A 6,000-nucleotide genomic window follows, 5' to 3' on the forward strand; every position below is an offset into this window, starting at 1 on the left:
GCCTGCGGTAACGTGAATTTATTAAGGAATAAAAAATGGAGTTTTGTTACGTATCGATTACAACTACTCCCTTCCCCCCCTTTGTCACATTTACACTTTGCGGTCGTTTGTCTGCTCTCAGCCACTACAGCAGGGTCGTTGACTTTCACGAATGTATACAGAGTTTCTATGAATAATATGTAACGGTACTCGATATAAACAAAATATTAGCGTGGAAAAATAAGAGGATCTCTTTCAAAGGAAATTAATTCCGACCGCAACGGGATAAGTAACAAAGCCTCAACCCTCCTCTCCCCCTTTATGCGTTACGTAATTTGTGCATGACGCCTAAGACGGCAAAATAGTGGGCTTCGAATGTTTCTGCAACTTTGTTATTGTGAATGTGATTGCCAGACCCTCTCGATCTAGTTCGCTGTAGTGAACAATTGGATTTCGCGTTTGCGGAATTAGGCTTTGGTTAGGTGAAGCGAAAATGATTCTAAGGTGGAAAATGACATGTATGGCAACGACTGGCAGGGCACTGAAGTTTATTTCACACACCAAGTTCCCCAAGAAGTTGTTACTGTGGCTGAAAAACAGGTAGAAGAGGATGTTAAAGATGATCTTCTTCAGCTCCGGACTGGCCGTGAACGGGGAAATTTATAGTACGAAGTGCCTGCCGGAAGTTGCGTCGTTCATCAAGAAATACCATAAGGGCGAAGACGCGGTATTTTGACCGGATCTGGCGTCGGCTCACTACTCGAAGCTATCGTTAGAGGAGATGGAGCGGCTGAACCCAAGTCGGCGAACCAGCCCAACGTCCCCCAGCTGTGTCCCATCGAGAATTTCTAGGCAGACCTGAAGCGTGGGATTTACTCCAACAATTTTGTAGCGAAAACTGAGAAGAAATTTATAAATAAAACGAAGAAAGAACTCGAAAACGTGCCTACACTCATGTTTTCGTCCGCCATGGTGAATGTCCCGATTAACTGCCGGAAGGCCGCTCGCAAGGACGTAGATTTTTTTTTAAAGTAAGCTAATATAATATTACCTTCCATGGGAAATTTATCAATCTCAATTATCTGTTTTAGTTTTTTTTTATCACCATCGGAAAAAAGTTTTTTTTAATGCAAACGTTATCGTGAATCAAAAAGGAAATTAAAGTTCAAGTCTTGGGCACATGGATGCGAGAGAAAGGTATTAAAATGAATAAAGTGGCAAAACGTTTCGGTATTCGTTCGGCAATCGTGCAATCCATCATTCAGAAGTTCGGGGAACATTATTCATTCGATGATTTACCGGGAAGAGAAAGAAAACTAGGACCTTCCGACCCCGATCCGGACCGGGAAGTAATCAACCTCATCAATCGATGTCAATACGTTATTTGATTAAAAAGACGGGTGGGTAATGTCGGGTGCATAACCGGACGTAGGACTACAGCAAGGGGTGTCCATTATTCGAATATCATGGAGCACAGATCCCAGAATGACCAAATTTTCATGTATAAAATTACAGAAAAAAAAACAAAGGATAGAATAAAACTTCAGCACTCAGCAAACACTTAATCGTTTAGATTCAAATATGAAAAAATCCAAATTTGTCGTGCAAATGTCGTGCGGTGCAAATGTTGTTGGGGTTATTGTTCAGCCGGCAACGAACACACACTTGGTGGCAAGCATATCGTAATAGGAATTTTCCGTCTGGTATTGTGATATAATTGGACTTTGCACTCCTCATGAATAAATGTGTCCTACTAGTCAAGTCCTTCATTTGACATCCATATTGATGGGGTTTAGGGAAAATATGTAATCCGCCATTTTGTGGTGGCGGCCATTTTGAATTTGCATTTTTCATAAATAACTATTAGTCAATCCCTTTCATTTGATATTCATATTGATGGAGCTTTGAGAAAATATATTATCCGCCATTTTTTAGCGGTCGCCATCTTGGATTTTCAAGAACATGAAATACGCAGTTTTATAATGACTGCAGAGATAAAGGTTTGTTCCAAATTTCAGATCAACCGGACAACAGGAAAGGGGTCAAATTTCAATTATTGTGGTACAGCGCCATAGACAAACATGTTACATACAAACATACAAATATGTCACAGCTAAATAAAACCGTTTAAAAACTCCAGGATTCTATCAAATCGAGCGCGATTAGCCACTCATTCACCCGGCGCGACGCTTCCACCGCTTTTAACACACTTCGATAGTTTCTCCTGCTCCACATCCCATTGAAACTCCTGTCTCTCACTCTTGTGGTATCGCACCGCATGCATCCTCGGCAAATGCAGCGATATCTCTTATGCTGAAAATCAAATTCAAGATAGCGTCTTTCCTACTTGGCGTCCGATGATAGAATGTGGCCAAGCCCCACCATCGCTCATTTTATATAGCCATATAGTTAACGTTGTAGCGACCGCCTATATTTATTTATAATTTCTTTTTTGTCTCCCTCCTTCATCTTCTCCATACGTTTCTCCAGTACCCGTGGTTGCTTGTAATGAATAGCTGTTTGCTGCGGGAGTGCAGACAAAATGTATGGGAAAGTATGAAATTCTTTCTTCCAATTTGTCATCAGTTTAACTTTATATGAGCTGAAAAACCGTGATGTGTAGCATATAAATAATTGCTGAGGATATTTCCTCTCAATGTGTGTATTTGGAACCAAAATCCATTCATTAATTGAGGAGGTATTAGCGTTCAAAAACTGAACACTTTTTCACACCGAAATATTGAAATGGGCCCCTATATTGAAAGGTTAGGTCCTACGTCAAAGGCTGGAACGACGGTCGGAATGGTTTAGCGGGTCAAGAAGCGGAACAACCTGAAGACATACAATAAGCGAAAAATATCAAAACAAAGTGCTGAACAGAAATTACGAGCGAAAACCAGAGCCCGGAAGCTGTGTCATCGAATTTTGCAGAAATCCAATGCGTGCATTCGGATAGATGATGAGTTAAAGTTAAATAACGCTGAAGAGGACTCAGAAACTCTTTCCATGAGAAGCCAATTTAGGTGGAAAATTTGGGCAGACAGTTCTTGTGTGGCAGGCAATCTGCTCACGTGGATTGAAGTCGTCAAGTATCTACACAAATAGAACAATAAATGCCGATATGTACCAATCTGAGTGTTTGCAGAAAAGGTTGCTTCCACTATACAAGAAACATATCACCCCACCACTATTCTAGCCAGATTTGGTATCGGCCTACTATGCCGAAACCACTCCAAAGTGGTTTATGGATAATGATGTAGGTTTTGTTGAGAAAGACATCAATCCGCCAAACTGTCCCCAGCTTCGTACGATCGAGAGATACTGGACTATTGTCAAGCGTATCTTCAAAAAGGTTGGTAGGAATAATGGGCCCTATCATAGAAACCGAGGCGATAAGAATTTTGGTCTTTAGCCCTATTTTGCTATTATAGATACCGAGAAAGTCGATAGCATCGAGCAAGTGAATGCTATCGGTACAATTGTAATAATTTTTCGAGCAGTTTGTTTTGGTTTGATTGTTGCTTTTGTCGTATGTTTTGATTCGTTCGTTTTTTCAGTATTTGTCTTCCGGTGCTGCGAGACTAGTCTATACATGGTAAGTGTTCAATCCAGAATTATTTATATCCATCATGTTGAAATTTGGAATGCAGAATTTACTTCCAGCGCATATTTCAGTGGTTGGAAATGAGTGGACAGAAGAAAAAAACAAATCACTACCAGTTTGAACGGCTCGTAGACATTGCTCGAGGTTTTCGTGGAGCCAGTTCAAATAGAATCCCTTTTAAGGAAAAGTGGGAGTGGAAGGAATTCAGTGAGGAGCTTAATGCACCGGGACACCCCATGCGTCTTGGCTCAGAATGGCAGAAAGTCAGTGTTTCTTCTAGGATACATATAACTTTCATAAGTAAATTTTATCATATTATTTGAATTTTTTCCAACCTAATTCTTCCTAAAAATTAGTACGTTACTTTTGCCAGCAAATTTCTTTTCTATTACTATACCAAAATCATTTTTAGACACTGTGCTAACGTAAGAACTGCTGTACACACACAACACGCAGAACGCGACAGGACACAACACTTATGTTTCTTACAAACCTTTTTAATCGACCGGTTTCGGACTCGATGCTGCCCATCTACGGGACGATGTCCGACTGATTACACAAAGCTTCGTACTGGTGTAGTACACGTCGAAGAGAAGTAAAATCATTTGATGATTTGCTTTGTCAAGTTGAATAGCTGCGATGTAATTGAGGCTTCAAACTAGTTCATAAGCGGCGGCTCAGAGGTGTGAATGAACATGGATTTTCATGCGTTTAGATGGGAAGCCTTCCTAACACACTTTTTGAGCTTCGCGTTGTCCCAGTCGATTTTATGTTTGAGCCTCGTAGAGTGAGCTGCCACACTGGATTCGTTGGGTCTATGATTGTCCACGGCGTTCTTGTGTTCCCTCAAACGTACTTTAAACTTTCGACGGGTTTGGCCAATGTACACCACACCGCCGGGCAGGATTTACACAGAATCTCGTAAATACCGGATAATTCATCCGGCGGGATCTTGTTCTTGAGAGAACACAGCAGGACTTTTAACGTGTTGACGCTTTTGTAGGTTGTTTGGAAACCGTGTTGTTTTAGGATCCCTTGAATCACATTGGTAACTTTCGGATAAAACGGAAGGCTGATCCTCTGAATATCCTCTTTTTGTGGCTGTAGTGTGGTTGCGTTTTGGCGGTGCTTTTTCCGTTCATGTTTGCGGAGGATTTTTTTTATGAATTCTTCGTTGTAGTCATTCAAGAAGTTAATGTTTCTTTGGTGGTTAGACTCTCCACCCCGCTCTCTATGGGGGGCTGCCATACAAATGAAACACAAATTTCTGCATTACTCTAGCGTTAATCGAGCAAATGAAGCCAAATTTGGCATGTGAAGGTTTTGGGGTGCAATAAATGTTTCTATGGTGGTTAGACTCTCCACCCCCCTCTCTAAAAGGGGGCTGTCAAAGGTTTTAGGGTGCAATAAATGTTTTCACGGTAGCTAGACACTCCACCCTCTCTCTAAGGGAGAACTGCCATACAAATTTCTGCATAATTCGAAAACTAATCAAGCAAATGGAGCTAAATTTGTCATGCGAATGTTTTAGGGGACTCGAAACGTTCCCATGGGGAATATACACTCCTCCCCTCTCTCTGAGGGGGTGGGGGGCTGCCATACAAATGAAACTCAAATTTCTGCATTACTCGAGAATTAATGAAGCAAATGAAACCAAATTTGGCATGTGAAGGTTTTAGGGTGCAATAAATGTTTCTATGGTGGTTAGACTCTCCACCTCCCTCTCTACAAATGAAATACAAATTTCTGCATAACTCAAGAATTAATCAAGAACATGAAACCAAATTTGGCATGTGGAGGTTTTAGGGTGCAATAAATGTTTTTTATGGTGGTTAGACACTCCAGCCCCTCTCTCTAAGGGGGAGCTGCCATGCAAAATCAACGGGGTCGATTTGAAGATCAATCAATGAACAGTTCTGCGATTGGACCCATGAACTTGCTCATAGTAAGAAAACGTGAAACGTCAAATTTTGGGCGGGGCGAAGTTTGCCGGGTCAGCTAGTGGTGAATATAAATGATTCTGGATTGAACATCGAGGAAAACATTTGTGTATGACACCAGCATTGAGAAAGAATGCTGTTTGCCAGCTGGAGCGAGACTGTAACTTGAATTATTGTGGTTTTAGTTATAGAGAGTTTAGAATTTTCACAGTTCTTTCGCCACTAGCCTTGAAAAGTCCAATTTGAAAACGAAACCAAACTCTCGACTTTGAGAAAGACCATTTGGAAAACCTCGTTGCCGTCTGATTGTTAGCTGGATGACTGATGAAGTAGCGAATAGCTTGTTTATACTCAATAAATTGCAAACGGGCCTAGCTTAAATTACAATATTTTCTCTATCCACATTGTCCGCAGAACAAACACTGCATTTGGTATTCCTATTTCATAAAAACGAATCCTTTTTTCTGATTTCCTAGG

Source organism: Toxorhynchites rutilus, chromosome 3, assembly GCF_029784135.1.
Source record: "Toxorhynchites rutilus septentrionalis strain SRP chromosome 3, ASM2978413v1, whole genome shotgun sequence".
Lineage (NCBI taxonomy): Eukaryota > Metazoa > Arthropoda > Insecta > Diptera > Culicidae > Toxorhynchites > Toxorhynchites rutilus.